We start from the raw sequence: 17431 nt of genomic DNA, 5'->3' as shown, positions 1-17431 counted from the left end.
CTAGAGGTGGCTTGATGAGAGGACATGAGTCACTTACAACATGGTGGATTGCTGTAGTGGAGGAGGATAACTTGATGAGAGGACATGAGTTAATCACTTACGGCTGCCATTGAACGAACCAGAAAGTTCTTTAAGAGGACAGTAAGAAAAGTTAATACGGAAAGACAAAGCATCCGAAGCCTCAACCATTCTCATACCATTGATTTCCCACCTATCTAGTACCATTTTATTTATTTATTCTGTTTTATGCATTTCCCGTGACAAACTATAATTTCTATCTGCCTAACTAAAATCTGCAAGGTAATCACTGCTTGCTCAAGCCAACAATCTTTGTGGGATTGACCCTCACTCACCTGAGGTGTTACTTGGACGACCTGGTATACTTGCCGATCTATCAATGCGAATTCTGCAGAGCCAGTTTCGTATGCCTCTACACCAAGTCAACCAAGACCCTTGACTGATACAAAGCAGAGTTTACTGTTGATGCCTCCCTTGGTGGGAACCAATAATATTTTCCTTGCCATCAAACTTAAGTTTGGTGTTGGGAGTGCATCATTCACCAAAGAGGGAGTTCCTAAGAAGAAGGTGCCTAGAGGTTGGAGGAAGAAGAAGATTGCCATTGAAGACTTCACACTCAGAACGAAGATGGTCATCACTAAGAGTCCAATTCTGCCTCATACAGTTAATAGAGTCCTGTCTCTTTAGTATATTGAGTTAATCATGATAGCACAAGAAAGAGATTCACAGTAAGGAGTGAAGATCTGAGCCCCTATAATCCTCCTCCTTAGAGGAGCTGACCGTCAAGCTAGTGACGGTAAAGAAGTGCTTGTGGGAGGCAGCCCAACCATGTGTATCCGTTAGTTTTATTTCGATTGTTTCATTTTTTGCGTTTTATTTTATTAACTTTCATTAGTTTTCCTAGGTTTAGTCTTGTTTGTGATCATGCACAGTACTTAGAACAGGGATAGGAAGAGTCAAGATAAAGAAGATGAATCAAATGAAAGGCGTGACACGCTAGTCTCATGGCGTGGCACGCTGGTAGTATTTTCCAGAGAGGAAGAAGAGGAGCCAATGAACTCAGGCGTGCCACTTGGATGACGAGGCGTGGCACGCTGGCAAGAGGGTGAAGCTTTAAGAAGGGTGTGGCATGCCAGACCCTGGGCGTGCCACGCTAGTACAAATTTCCAGAAGCATAGAGATAAGGAAGATGACCTTGGGCGTGCCACTTTGGCTCAAAGGCGTGGCACGCCAGGTTACTTGGCCATTTAAAATGTCATGGGCATGCCACTTAGGCTCGAAGGCGTGGCACGCCAAGGGTTAAACAGAGGATGGCGTGCCACTTGAATGGAGAGGCGTGGCATGCCAAATCAGAAACAGAAGGAGCGTGACACGCCAGAGAAGCACCGGTCACACGCCAGCTGGAAGATCACGTTTGTTGAGTTTCTTTTCCCTCCAAATTGTAATTTTCTTTTCACTTTTGTAATTTTCTTTTATTTTCTAGATCTAGGAGGAGTATAAATACCTTTGGAAGTATTGGAAAAAGAGTTAGCAAGTCACAGAGTTTAGTTTTGGGATTTCAATTTTTACTTTCATACTTCATCTCTTCCATCTTTTGTACTTTCTCTCTGAGCTATGAGTAGCTAAATTCCTGCTCATTGAGAGAGGGAGCTCTATTGTACTTGATGGATTAATGATAGTGAATTTCTTCTTCTCTTCATCTTCTCTTTGATTTGCTAGAAGGAATTTCGCTTTTCATGCTTAGTGTTCAATTAACTTGGAAAAAAGATTGAATGCAAAATGGGTTTCATGGGAACCTTGGAAAAGGAAAGATAAAACCATGCTAGAAATCCCTTCTCACACTTGAGTAGAATCTGGGTTTTGGTGTTTGGATATGGTGACATACAATCCTCCCTCTACTTGGACCTATGATGATGTGTGGTATAATCAGGGACCAAGCATATCTCTCTTCATGAGCAATTAGACCAAGGAATTGGCTATTGATCAAGATCTGAGAGACTGAGTCACCAAGGGATTGGGGCTCAATGAGTTGTATGATTGAAGAGGATATGAGCTGGATTTAATCCAAAGAGACAATATCTCCTGATCTCAATGAATTCCCCCATTCTTATCTCTCACATTCTTTTATAGCTTTACTTACATTCTACAAAATCCCATTTCCCTTTACATTCCTGTTATTTCCATTTTTGCATTTTATTGCTTTCTTTTATTCCTTTGCCATTTATGTTTCTGTCATTTATAATTCTGCACTTACAACTTATTCTGTTGAGCTTGACTAATTCATCAATTGATTAAAGTTGCTCAAATCTACCAATCTCTGTGGATACGATCCCACTCCACTGTGGGTTAATACTTGACAACAATTTTGGTGCGCTTGCCAAGAGCGGATTCATCAATATTATTGGGAAAGGGTAGTGAATTCCGCCTATCAGCCAGTACGGTATGCAAAATAGGCGTTTAACGCCAGAAGAGGTGTGGAGCATTCCACCCATAGGCTGCTAAACGCCATGCTAGCATTTAGCGCTACCTATATCTTCGCAAAAAAAAATTAATTCTTCTTTCCCTTCTATCACTCGTATCCTCTTTTGCATTAATTTTGTTTTTACTCATCCGTGTGATTTTATGTCCCTCCCCGTTTTTAATTTTTCTTTGCTTAGGGACAAGCAAACTTTTAAGCTTGGTGTTGTGCAGAGCGAGCTCTCTATTTATCTTATTATCAATGGCACCAAAGGGAGGCGAATCATCTTCATGGAGAAGCACAACCTGAGGAGCAAGATGGCCACCATGATTGAGGTGATTGAGTTTCATTATCCTCTGCCTATTTGATTTTCTATTTCTTAGTATTTTATCTTATTTCCTGTTTTCTGTTTGAAAGCCTTTGCATGATCAATAGTGGTAGTTTATTATTTCTCTAGTTTAGTTATTTACTTTGTAGTTTACTTCTAGTTTGAAAATTAAAAAAAATTGTCTCATGTATTACTGACTGAGCTTGAACAATCAAAAAGAAAAGAAAAGATATAGTGAAATACATGAGGCTTGAGTTATATATTATGAGTTACTCTGATTACTTTGATATGGTGACACTATCTCTATTTCTGAATCTATGAGTTAAACAGTGCATATTTGATATTGGAGTTGAGAATATTGGTTCTTGAGGTATAGGAACTTAGAGAAGTATTATAGATTCTCTGAAATAAGAAAGATCTTGATTCTTAAAGCAAAACAAACAGCAAATAAAAAATAAAAAAGAAAAATGAAAAAAAAGGTCTAGGGCATTGAGCATCAATGGTTAGGAGGGTTAAAACTGATCTAAAGCTCAAAAGAGTGGTTTTTCCAACCATATGCCTGTGGTGTGAAAGTATCAAGTAACCTTTGAGATTGAACACTTAAAGTCATGACCAATTGCTATTATAGAGTATGCCTAAGGTTTTGAGACCACTGTCTAGGAGAAATAAGAAGAAAAATTAAAACTCAAAGAGTTCCCCACATAAGTGCTTGTAGTGTTCTTATATCAAGTTAAGCTTGAGCACAAAAAACATAAGGTCACGACTAGGCTCAAGGTGCAAAGCACCAAAGAAAAGAAAGAAAAAATCTATGTTCAAGAATCAATTAGAGCCTAAAGAAAATAATCTATAATATCATCCGAGTTCTAGTTCTGAAGGATACCAATGCTTCTGAGCTTCAAAGGATAGTGAGATGCCAAACCTATTTAGAATTAGAGTGTCATTAGCCCCACTCAGTGACTAAATCTGAGCTTAAATGAACACTCGAGCCTTAGGCATTTTCTCTTTTTGGTCTTATATTGCTTTGGTTGCTTAAGGACAAGCAACAGTTTAAGTTTGGTGTTGTGATGCGTGAGCATCTTGTACCCTTTTTCCCTTTAAGCTTCTAGTTGTTTTCAGTTAGAAATTATTAATTTTTATCATATTTCAGTACGAAAATCCTCTTTGGATGCTACTTTGAGTTTTTTTGGGGTTTTTATGATTTCAGGTGAAATTTGGGCGAATTTGGCAGAGTTTTGTGCAAAAACAAAGGAAGAAAGTAGATATTGTCAACCTTGACCTTCCTACATTCCAATGAGCATAACCTAAGCTATAAAGGTCTAATTGATATGGTTCTAATGGCATTGGAAAGCCAACTTCCGTAGATTTCCAACAATATATAATAGTTTATACATTTTTCTGGAATCACTGCCAAATCTGGTGCTAAACACTGAGCATGGCATTTAGCGCCCAAGGAGGACAAAAAAAGGCCAGAACTTTCCCTTGCCGGTGCTAAACGCCAATTAAATGCCAGAATACGGGTCAAACTCACCCAAGGGGGCATCTTTAGTGGGATTTAGCTTTTAATTATTATCTTTTATCTTATTTTCGTAATTTTTACTTATAAACAAAATCTTTTAGATTTAGTATTGAATATTTTATCTTAGTTTCAAATCAAATTAGGTTAGATATAAAAGGAAAAATATTCACCCTTTAGGGGGCATCTTGGATCTTCTCTCTTCCACACTTTTAGAACCCTTGTTTTCTTTGTAAGTCATGAGCAACTGAACTTCTTTGGTTAAGGTTACGAGCTCTATTTATTTCTATGGATTAAGAATATTGCTTTTCGATTTTAATTAATGTATTGATTTAGTTTCAAGAATTGTTTTCATTATTAATCTTATGAATCTGAGCGGAACGAGAGTATGACCCTTATTCAACATGAGTTCTTGTGATTCTCGAGAGAGTTATCTCGTTTGAACAATATCTTGAAAGCAAATTCCTCCTAAATTGCCAATTACATAAACTAATTGGGATATATGACATATAATCCTATTAGCTTTGGATAATTAGGGTTTTTGTGGCCATAAACTACTTTTTGAACTTAATCCTCTAATAGGAATTAAGTGACCACGAGAGTGGTGGTTAATGAAGGTTAGAAGAAACTAAATCACTAATAAATTAGGGTTTAGTTAATTATAGTTTGGCATGGAATGAATCATGCATTGTTAAAATAGTTGGTAAGAACTTTTAATCCGGAAAAGTAAACATCTCCGAAGCCTTAACTGTTTTCTCTCACTATTTTTACACCAAACCTTTTATTTGCTTTCTTTATTCTCTTGTTTATTGTTTTATTCGAATTACACCATCAAACAACCTTTTCTGTTTGCCTAACTAAACCAATTAGATAATCATTGTTGCTCAGTCCGACAATCTTCGTGGGATCGATCCTCACTCACCTAAGGTATTAGTTGGATGACCCAGTGCACTTGCTAGTTAAGCTGTGTGAGTTCACAATTCATGAAACAAACCTTCACTTATTTTCATTTTTATAAAAATAATCCTGAACTTTTATAAAATATCCGATTTACTCCAGAACTTTTACTTTTTACTCAAAATACCCCAAAACCTATATAATTACTATTTTAACCTTGATCTTTTATCAAATTACATTTTCATATTCAAAAATAATCTTTGTGTTGGTGACAAACATTCTTTTCAAAAATAAAACCTTCTCTTGTGATCTTTCAAAATATATACTTGATTTTAAATCTATTTTCGAGATTTTTCGAATACCGATTTTTCATAGCTTTTAATTTAATCCTTTTACCACCAAATCTCATCAATCTTCTCAATATTCAAGCTTAAACAAAATCTCTCAAATACATCAAAAAGAGTTTAGTTCTTGTCAGATCTATAATGATTGAACCTTAAAGCATCAAAATCAACGAGATCCAACAAAATTTCAAGCATAAAATCACTCAAATTCAAGCCATAATCATCAAACCAACAATCACACATCAAGAATACATTTAATTCACCTTAAAATTACCAAACCCTACCTCCATATGAAATCAAAATACTCGAAGCTCTGGAGAAGCTTTCTGATAAAGCTGTTGAAGAAGAAAATGTCAGAAATCGTCTGTACCTCCTAGAACTCCAATTGGCTGAACTCAAGGGGAAGGGGAGCTATGTCACCATCAACTTCTACCAAACAAAAGTGACGCCAATGTGTAGAGGATACAAATACTTTTATCGGATTAGATTATTGATTGGAGTTACAGATCTCAAGAAATCAAATCCAAAAAAAATGAGGGTGATCATATGGTGTTGAATGGAAATTTGTGGTATTAAAGCTCATTAGGTGTCATTGATTATATATATATATATATATATATATATATATATATATATATATATATATATCATCAAACACCATAAACTTGCATTATCCAGAACCATCAAATTTTTCATGCCACTAATCATCAATCCAACTATTTCACAACAATTTGATACAATATACACATCAATACATGATTCAACCTATCCTAAGTCATCTAGCATAAGTTTTCACGACACATTATATTTTAGTTACGAGAAACCGAAACCATACCTTGGCCGATTCTTCCTGACGCATGGAACAACTCACTTATATACCACACCCTAAGCTTTGAAATCCCAGCACCTTACCAAGCAAAACCCAGCCTCCAAGGTTAGCCCTCTAACTTCTAATTTCTCAAATTGACTCCATCCAACAATCAATTTCAATCTATTATCATGATTACCATCCAAAATCAATATGAATCTCACTAATTCAACATATATATACCAAGGGGTGAGAGTTCTTACCTAATTTAGAGCACAAGGGAGCTAAACTCGACAGTACATGCAACTTAATTCGAACCTAAACACCAAAATCATACAAAATTCAACATAATTACACATTGAATTTTGAAATTTGGGGAGGAGAAAATTAAAATTGAAAAGTGGATTTCTTACCAAATTAGTTAACGGATTTTGTAGAGCTCGTCATGCTGGTTGTGTGGCCACAAACAATGCGGCGATCGGAGCTCGAAGTAGGAAGTTATGACAATTTGATTTGAGGACATGGGTTTTGTTCTTACTCCCCTTTCCTTAAACGTGTTTCAGCGGTCTTGCTAAATGGAGGGGGAAGAAAGGCTTTTTCTTTAAGTGTGTGACTTTGTGGGTTGGGCGTTGGGCCCTGTTCGCCCAATTCTGGCCGTTCGGCCTAATCTTGGGCCAAATTATTTAAAATTAGTATCAAAATTATTATTTTAATTAGCTCTATCTCATTAAACTATAAATTCTATTTTCTAATTTTCTTGATTAATAATTAATTTATTCGCTAATTATTCACTAATAATTCGGGGTTTACAGTTGAACCACTAAACCAATAAACCAATAATTAAAAATGGTTCGATGACCGATTCGGTTTTCAAAACCTTGGTAAAAACTTTTTCGTTTGATTTAGATTTCTTTAACATGAGCTCAGTATTGGTTTAATATGCTTATATATTAAGCACATAACTACATGTCATTGTATAGTTACATACTTACATACCCAGTGGCATCACAACATACATGATAGCAAGAATTTAACAACGTACATGACACCAAGAATCAAAATATGTTATTTTTGAGTGCATTAAAAAAGGAACAATCCATAGCAATATTCTGTGATGAACTTGAGCTCAACTTTCTGGCCCCAAATTCCGTATTTTAAAATTCTCCTTTCATACTGAACCTATTCCCTAAAGCTTGACATAATTAGCTCGTTTATAGGTCTTCCTGTGTGGATGCTATTGTACGCTAATGTCATCAAATCTTTGCCCACAAACAATATGGGATTATCATATACTCTCAAGCCATTAAGCTTGAACAACGGTATCCACTTGTAGGAATTTTCTTTAGTCTTGTTAATAGCCAATAAACTTATACTATAGTTATCCTCTTCTCGTGGATGAGAAGCAAAACGAATATGATTGTCAAAAATCATCAGTGACTGGAAATCAGATCTGTACCTTTCTCTGATGGGAAAGATTTGGAATTGTTGTGTATTTAAAGATAAGATTAGGATATTTTCGGCAACCTTGAATTCATGGCCAGTGAAGTTAATCCAGAAAATATCACCATGTAAGACAACATATATGAGACCAATCTTTCCAATATTACCGCGCAATGCGATAGTCGATGTCCACTTAGCCTCAATGGAAGAATATATTATATAGTAACGAAACTTGTTAGGAAGGTTTTTTTTTGAAAGCATGAAGAATGACATAATGAATACTTCTCGAGAGGTAACCAAATGCAGACACATTGATTGCCATATGGTGAGTAAATTGCTTTAGCTGTGGACTTTGTCTCATTGATCCAGATAGCATGTTCCAAACCACAAGTTCTATCTTCTACTCCAACATTAAATATTTAGCACATATGCTTCCGTTATGTTCTCCAATGATATCAAAGTTTCCATAGTTGGGTTGGTATGACAGTAAGGGGATGGATAAAAGGTTACCTATAGTAGTATTAATCTAATTATTCTGATGTTTTGTGTCGTCCAATAAGGAAAGGAAACTTGAATCAATATTGATTTCTCTCTTGTTGAACAGGACACGTATTGCCACCACAAAAACTCCTCACATGCAAGTTTTGCTTTCCATTCATGTGACAATATCCTACATCTACAAATTGTGGCAAGATCACCCCTGAAAATTATATCCAATATGAGATCTTTTGGAAGTGTTAGTTGTGACATCCAAGGAGTAGTAACTTGATTATTCATCTACTTGTTAAACCAAATAACATTGAAGGTAGGTTGATTAGTGAGGTTATAGTTACAGGAAATAGTATTCTTAGAAGTAAGTTTGTTAGATCAAATGTGTATGGTTGCTCTGGCAGCAACTAAATTTGTGGTGGGTTATGATCGTATATTTTCTTTTGGGATTTTCAATAGTGGTTGGGCAGATATTTGCTCTATTTTGGTTTAATAAAGATAAGAATGAGTATAAGTAAGAATGGGATGATAGGATGTGAAAAGAGATAATAGATGGACTTGGGATTTTTTTATCTTTTCACCACTAATGAAAAGCTAATTAGCAAATTTCTATAGTGGTGTGGTATGATGAAAATGAGATAAGCCGTGTGTGTTTTCCAATTATGCGCGTGGTTGGAACGAACACAACGGGCGGTTAAAAGGGCATACACACAAGAAAAAAATAACCATGTGCTTCTCAATTAAATGGCCTAGGTAGCAATTAATGAATAAGGAAAACTTTAGACACAAGCAAACCCAGATAACCAGAAAAGTGAATTGAGTAATTGGGATATTGGATGTTGAACTTGTGCAAGTGAAAATGCAAGATTGATATAAAATTACACAATAAACAACAACCAATCCATCAATGGAACGAAAATCACTTATTCATCATGAAACATTAAGAAAAAGTCACATGGTAAAGATACTTGTTACAAAAAGTGAGAAGCTTGATAAGAATCAAGTTGAGTCACTCAAACAAATGCAAGGCATTAACAAGGAACAAGCATCGGCATGTGATGAATTTGATATGAAGATCATGATGAACTAGTAATTTCAACTCAATTCACGTAATCCAATGCACTTACATAATTTATCATAGTGGTATAGTCAAAACCCAAGTTATCAAACACACTAGATAATAGTAAATTAAGGCAAAGTGTAAGTGCATTGGTGAAATTCAATCAACAAGCAACCCAATCAAACATCAAACAAACACTTGCAATTTATTTAAGTAGCAACAAGTAAAACAAAACTAATATAACTACTAAAATGAAAATGAAATGAAATAAAGACTAAGTAAAACAAGTAGAAAAACATGGTAAAAGCAAGAAAATGAAAGGAATGGGGGGTGGGAGTGCGTTAGGGCTTTAGGAAAAATGCAAATAGAATTTCTCCCAAAACAGCACTTGTGCGTACGCACAGGTATGTGTGCATACGCACACTTCATGAAATAGGGGAGTTGAGCGGACGCACAAGACGTGCGAGCGCTTCGAGCAGAAGAGGGATCGAGAAGTGTGCATACACACATGAATGTGCGCATGCATAGGTAACTCTTTTTTTTTAACAAGGATCATGTGTGCGTGCGTAGACAGGTCCGTGTGCACATACAAGGGTGAAAAGGGGTAGGGGTGCATGCGCACAGGGCATGCGAACGCTGCCAGTAGAGTGGGTGTAAGAACGTGTGCGTACGCACAGGGAGTTGCGCACGCACAGAGTGCAAAACATAGGGAGATGCACGCACACATAGCGTGCGAGCGCTTGCAACAAAGGGCATGTAGGCTAGTGTGCATACACACAGGTGGGTGCGTACACACGGTGTGCAGAATTTTGTTGCTGTGTGCATGTGCAAAATCTAATGCACTCAACCTTAGCTCAACACAAAATTCAACCCCAAACATTCAAAACTTCACAAAATCATGATCCAAATGAAAGCTAACCTACCTAAATCAAAATTAAACTAACCTAAGCTAGCTAAGATAAGCAAAAATGCGAGAAATCAAAACTATAAACAAAGAGAAAAGGGTAGGAAAGATGTTACCATGGTGGGGTGTCTCCCACCTAGCACTTTGGTTTATAGTCCTAAGTTGGACTTTTTTTGGAGACTCTTGCTAAGGTGGCTTGTGTTTCCACTCCTTCTTAAACCTCCATCCAAGCTTGCACTTTAAAGCTCCTCTGGGATCCCATGTTCTAGTTTTCTTGTCACCTTCTTGTTGATCTTTATGCTTCAAGCCGGATGGACAAGCTTTCAAATGACCCTTGAAGCCACCCAACATTCTCCAGAAATCACCCAATTGAGCTTTACACCATGCTTGAATCCAACTTCTTGAATTGGTTTTCTTGAAGAACCTTAGACTCCTTTGCCAATCCACACTACTTCCTTCACCATGTACCAACCCAAGAAGGACCTTGAGTTGGTAATTCGTCTTCAAGATAGCATATTGTTGGGGGTCGATCCAAGTAAGGGTCGATCCCACGGAGATTGTTGGTATGAAGCAAGCTATGGTCATCTTGTAAATCTTAGTCAGGCGGATTAAAATGGTTATGGAGGGTTAAATGATGAATAAAACATAAAATAAAGATATAGATACTTATGTAATTCATTGGTGAGAATTTCAGATAAGCGTATGGAGATGCTTTGTCCCTTCCGTCTCTCTCCTTTCCTACTGTCTTCATTTAATCCTTCTTACTCCTTTCCATGGAAAGCTGTATGTTGGGCATCACCGTTGTCAATGGCTACAGTCCCGTCCACTCAGTGAAAATGTTCAACGAGCTCTGTCACAGCATGACTTTTCATCTGTCGGTTCTCGATCATGTCGGAATAGAATCCAGTGATTCTTTTGCGTCTGTCACTAGCGCCCCACAATCGCGAGTTTGAAGCTTGTCACAGTCATTCATTCCTTGAATCCTACTCAAAATACCACAGACAAGGTATAGACCTTTCGGATTCTCAAGAATGCTGCCATCAATTATAGCTTATACCACAAAGATTCTGATTAAGGAATCCAAGAGATATCCACTCAATCTAAGGTAGAACGGAGGTGGTTGTCAAGCACACGTTCATAGGTGAGAATGATGATGAGTGTCACGGATCATCACATTCATCAAGTTGAGGAACAAGTGATATCTTAGAACAAGAATAAGCCGAATTGAATAGAAGAACAATAGTAATTGCATTAATACTCGAGGTACGGTAGAGCTCCACACCTTAATCTATGGTGTGTAGAAACTCCACCGTTAAAAATACATAAGAACAATTGGGCTTCTGTAGCTCCAGAAAATTTACTTCGAGTGCAGGGAGGTCAGAATCCAATAGCATCTGCAGTCCTTTTTCAGCCTCTGAATTAGATTTTTGCTCAGGTCCCTCAATTTCAGCCAGAAAAATACACAAACTCATAGTAAAGTCCAAAAAAGTGAATTTTAAATAAAAACTAATAAAAATATAATAACAACTAACTAAAACATACTAAAAACATACTAAAAAAATGCCAAAAAGCGTATAAATTATCCGCTCATCACAACACCAAACTTAAGTTGTTGCTTGTCCCCAAGCAGCTAAAAATCAATAGGATAAAAAAGGAAGAGAATATACAATGAATTCTAAAAACATCTATGAAGATCAGTATTAATTAGATGAGCGGGGCTTTTAGCTTTTTGCCTTTGAACAGTTTTGGCATCTCACTTTATCCTTTGAAGTTCAGAATGATTAGCTTCTATAGGAATTCAGAATCCATATAGTGTTATTGATTCTCCTAGTTAAGTATGTTGATTCTTGAACACAGCTACTTCATGAGTCTTGGCCGTGGCCCAAAGCACTCTGTTTTCCAGTATTACCACTGGATACATCCATGCCACAGACACATAACTGGGTGAACCTTTTCAGATTGTGACTTAGCTTTGCTAGAGTCCCCAATTAGATTGGTTTAGCTGCTTAGGCCAGGATGTTATTCCTGTAGGCCCTCCTATCCACTGATGCTCAAAGCCTTGGATCCTTTTTATTTTTTTACCCTTGCCTTTTAGTTTAAAGGGCTATTGGCTTTTTCTGCTTGCTCTTTCTTTTTCTTTCTCTCTTCTTTTTTTTCGCATATACTCTCTCTTTTTTTCTGCAAGCTTTTCACTACTTTTTCTTGCTTCAAGAATCAATTTGATGATTTTTCAGATCCTCAGTAACATTTCTCCTTTTCCATCATTCTTTCAAGAGCCAACAATTTTAACATTCATGAACAACAAATCCAAAAGACATATGCACTGTTCAAGCATACATTCAGAAGTCAAAAGAATTGCCACCACATCAAAATATTTAATCTGTTATAAAATTTGAAATTCATGTAATTCTTCTCTTTTTCAATTAAGAACATTTTTCATTTAAGAAAGGTGATGGATTCATAGGACATTCATAACTTTAAGGCATAGACACTAAGACACTAATGATCATGTAATAAGACACAAACATAGATAAACATAAGCATAAAAATTTGAAAAACAGAAAAAATAAAGAACAAGGAGATTAAAGAACGGGTCCACCTTAGTGATGGCGGCATGTTCTTCCTCTTGAAGATCTTATGGAGTGCTTGAGCTCCTCAATGTCTCTTCCTTGCCTTTGTTGCTCCTCTCTTATGATTCTTTGATCTTCTTTTAATTTCATGGAGGAGGATGGAATGTTCTTGGTGCTCCACCCTTAGTTGTCCCACAATGGAACTCAATTCTCCTAGGGAGGTGTTGATTTACTCCCAATAATTGTGTGGAGGAAAGTGCATCCCTTGAGGCATCTCAGGGATTTCACGGTGAGGAATTTCCTCATGTCCATGAGTGGGATCTCTTGTTTGCTCCATCCTCTTCTTAGTGATGGGCTTGTCCTCATCAATGAGGATGTCTCCCTCTATGTTAATTCCAACTGAATTACAGAGGTGACAAATGAGATAAGGGAAGGCTAACCTTGCCAAGGTAGAGGACTTGTCCGGCACCTTATAAAGTTCTTGGGATATAACCTCATGAACTTCTACTTCCTCTCCAATCATGATGCTATGAATCATGATAGCCCGGTCTATAGTAACTTCGGACCGGTTGCTAGTGGGAATGATTGAGCATTGGATAAACTCCAACCATCCCCTAGCCACGGGCTTGAGGTCATGCCTTCTCAGTTGAACCGGCTTCCCTCTTGAATCTCTCTTCCATTGAGCGCCTTCTTCACAAATGTCTATGAGGACAAGGTTCAACCTTTGATCAAAGTTGACCCTTCTAGTGTAAGGATGTTCATCTCCTTGTATCATGGGCCAGTTGAATGCCAACCTTACATTTTCCGGACTAAAATCTAAGCATCTCCCCCGAACCATTGTAAGCCAATTCTTTGGGTCCGGGTTCACACTTTGATCATGGTTCTTGGTGATCCATGCATTGGCATAGAACTCTTGAACCATTAAGATTCCGACTTCTTGAATGGGGTTGGTAAGAACTTCCCAACCTCTTCTTTGGATCTCATGTCGGATCTCCGGAAATTTACTCTTTTTGAGTTTGAAAGGGACCTCGGGGATCACCTTTTTCATGGCCACAACTTCATAGAAGTGGTCTTGATGCACCCTTGAGATGAATCTCTCCATCCCCCATGACTCGGAGGTGGAAGCTTTTGCCTTCCCTTTCCTCTTTCTAGAGGTTTCTCCGGCCTTAGATGCCATAAATGGTTATAGAAAAACAAAAAACCAACGCTTTTACCATACCAAACTCAGAAGGTTTGCTCATCCTCGAGCAAAAGAAGAAAGAAAGAAAGTAGAAGAAGAATAAAGATAGAAGATGGAGGAGGGGCTTTGTGTTTCGGCCAAAGGGGAGAAGTAGTATTTAGGTTGTGTGAAAATGAAAGAGTGAAGATGGGTTTATATAGGGGTGGAGGGAGGGGTAGGGTTCGGCCGTTATGGGTGGGTTTGTGAGGGAAAGTGGTTTGAATTTGGATGGTGAGGTTGGTGGGATTTTATGAAGGATGGATGTGAGTGGTAAAGAGAATGGTGGGATTTGATAGGTGAGGGGTTTTTGGGGAAGAGGTATTGAGGTGATTGGTGAATGGGTGAAGAAGAAAGAGAGTGGTGGGGTAGGTGGGGATCCTGTGGGGTCCACAGATCCTGAGGTGTCAAGGATATCTCATCCCTGCACCAAGTGGCGTGCAAAAAAATGCCCTTTTCTGCCAATCCTGGCGTTAAACGCCGGGCTGCTGCCCCTTTCTGGCGTTTAACGCCAGCTTCTTGCCCATTCCTGGCATTAAACGCCAGTCTGGTGCCCTTTTCTGGCGTTAAACGCCCAGAATAGTACCACACTGGGCGTTAAACGCCCATTTGCTGTCTTCACTGGCGTTTAAACGCCAGCAAGTTTTCCTCCAGGGTGTGCTGTTTTTTTCTTTCTGTTTTTCATTCTATTTTTGCTTTTTCAATTGATTTTGTGACTTCACATGATCATCAACCTACAGAAAACATAAAATAACAAAGGAAAATAGATAAATATAACATTGGGCTGCCTCACAGATGTTCAGAGCAATGTTGGAACCTCCCAACGCCAAACTTAGAGTTTGGTTGTGGCCTCCCAATACCAAACTTAGAGTTTGACTGTGGGGGCTCTATTTGACTCTGTTTTGAGAGAAGCTCTTCACGCTTCCTCTCCATGGTTACAGAGGGATATCCTTGAGCCTTAAACACAAAGGATTCTTCATTCACTTGAATGATCAATTCTCCTCTGTCAACATCAATCACAGCCTTTTCTGTGGCTAGAAAGGGTCTGCCAAGGATGATGGATTCATCCATGCACTTCCCAGTCTCTAGGACTATAAAATCAGCAGGGATGTAATGGTCTTCAATTTTTACCAGAACATCCTCTACAAGTCCATAAGCTTGTTTTCTTGAATTGTCTGCCATCTCTAGTGAGATTCTTGCAGCTTGTACCTCAAAGATCCCTAGCTTCTCCATTACAGAGAGAGGCATGAGGTTTATGCTTGATCCTAGGTCACACAGAGCCTTCTCGAAGGTCATGGTGCCTAATGTACAAGGTATTGAGAACTTCCTAGGGTCCTGTCTCTTTTGAGGTAATTTCTGCCTAGTCAAGTCATCCAGTTCTTTGGTGAGCAAAGGGGGTTCATCCCCCCAAGTCTCATTACCAAATAACTTGTCATTTAGCTTCATGATTGCTCCAAGGTACTTTGCAACTTGCTCTTCAGTGACATCTTCATCCTCTTCAGAGGAAGAATACTCATCAGAGCTCATGAATGGCAGAAGTAAATCCAATGGAATCTCTATGGTCTCAGTGTGAGCCTCAGATTCCCATGATTCCTCATTAGGGAACTCATTGGAGGCCAGTGAACGTCCATTGAGGTCTTCCTCAGTGGCGATCACTGCCTCTTCCTCCTCTCCAAATTCGGCCATGTTGATGGCCTTACACTCTCCTTTTGGATTCTCTTCTGTATTGCTTGGAAGAGTACTAGGAGGGAGTTCAGTAACTTTCTTACTCAGCTGACCCACTTGTGCCTCCAAGTTTCTAATGGAGGACCTTGTTTCATTCATGAAACTTTGAGTGATTTTGATTAGATCAGAGACGATAGTTGCTAAGTCAGAGTGGCTCTGCTTAGAATTCTCCGTCTGTTGCTGAGAAGATTATGGAAAAGGCTTGCCATTACTAAACCTATTTCTTCCACCATTATTGTTGTTGAAACCTTGTTGAGGTCTCTGTTGATCCTTCCATGAGAGATTTGGATGATTTCTCCATGAAGGATTATAGGTGTTTCCATAGGGTTCTCCCATGTAATTCACCTCTTCCATTGATGGGTTCTCATGATCATAAGCTTCTTCTTCAGATGAAGCGTCCTTCATACTGCCTGGTACAGCTTGCATTCTAGACAGACTTTGAGAGATCATATTGACTTGTTGAGTCAATATTTTGTTCTGAGCCAATATGGCATTCAGAGTATCAATCTCAAGAACTCCTTTCTTCTGATTTGTCCCATTGTTCACAAGATTCCTTTCAGAAGTGTACATGAATTGGTTATTTGCAACCATTTTAATGAGTTATTGAGCTTCTGCAAGTGTCTTCTTCAGATGAAGAGATCCTCCAGCAGAGCTGTCCAATGACATCTTGGACAGTTCAGACAGACCATCATAGAAGATACCTATGATGCTCTATTTAGAAAGCATGTCAAAAGGACACTCTCTGATCAATTGTTTGTATCTTTCCCAAGCTTCATAGAGGGATTCACCTTCCTTCTGTCTGAAGGTTTGGACTTCCACTCTAAGCTTACTCAATTTTGAGGTGGAAAGAACTTTGCCAAGAAGGCATTGACTAGCTTTTCCCAAGAGTTCAGGCTTTCTTTAGGTTGTGAGTCCAACCATATCCTAGCTCTGTCTCTTACAGCAAAAGGGAATAGCATAAGTCTGTAGACCTCAGGGTCAACCCCATTGGTCTTGACAGTGTCATAGATTTACAAGAATTCAGCTAAAAACTGATGAGGATCTTCCAATGGAAGTCCATGGAACTTGCAATTCTGTTGCATTAGAGAAACTAATTGAGGCTTAAGCTCAAAGTTGTTTGCTCCAATGGCAGGGATAGAGATACTTCTCCCATAGAAGTTGGGAGTAGGTGCAGTAAAGTCACCCAGCACCTTCCTTGCATTGTTGGCATTGTTGTTGTTTTTGGCTGCCATGTCTTCTTCTTGTTTGAAGATTTCTGTTAGGTCCTCTACAGAGAGTAGTGCTTTAGCTTCTCTTAGCTTTCGCTTCAAGGTCCTTTCAGGTTCAGGGTCAGCCTCAACAAGAATTCTTTTGTCTTTGCTCATGCTCATATGAAAGAGAAGAGAACAAGAAAATATGGAATCCTCTATGTCACAGTATAGAGATTCCTTGAGGTGTCAGAGGAAAAGAAGAATAGAAAAAGGTAGAAGAATTCGAACTTATCAGGAGGGATAGAGCTCGAATTATTGATAGTGGAGGAGTGTTAGTCCTTAAATAGAAGGATGTGAGAAGAGGGGAAGAATTTTCGAAAATAAATTAAAAGATTTTGAAGAAATTTTGAAAAATTGAAGAATGATTTTCGAAAATTAAAGTTGAGAAAGAAATAAAGTAATTTTTGAAAA

At 38.2% G+C, this 17431-nt stretch overlaps 1 non-coding gene across 1 annotated transcript; it reads left to right on the top strand.

The window, feature by feature from the left end:
* Window positions 1-16490: 16490 nt before the first annotated feature.
* On the top strand, window positions 16491-16598 carry LOC112717190 (small nucleolar RNA R71). The gene has a single exon (XR_003160600.1). It is a non-coding gene; the product is annotated as a small nucleolar RNA R71 (small nucleolar RNA).
* Window positions 16599-17431: the final 833 nt, after the last annotated feature.

This window comes from Arachis hypogaea, chromosome 1, assembly GCF_003086295.3.
Source record: "Arachis hypogaea cultivar Tifrunner chromosome 1, arahy.Tifrunner.gnm2.J5K5, whole genome shotgun sequence".
Taxonomy (NCBI): domain Eukaryota; kingdom Viridiplantae; phylum Streptophyta; class Magnoliopsida; order Fabales; family Fabaceae; genus Arachis; species Arachis hypogaea.
This window is presented reverse-complemented; position numbering and strand designations above follow the sequence as displayed.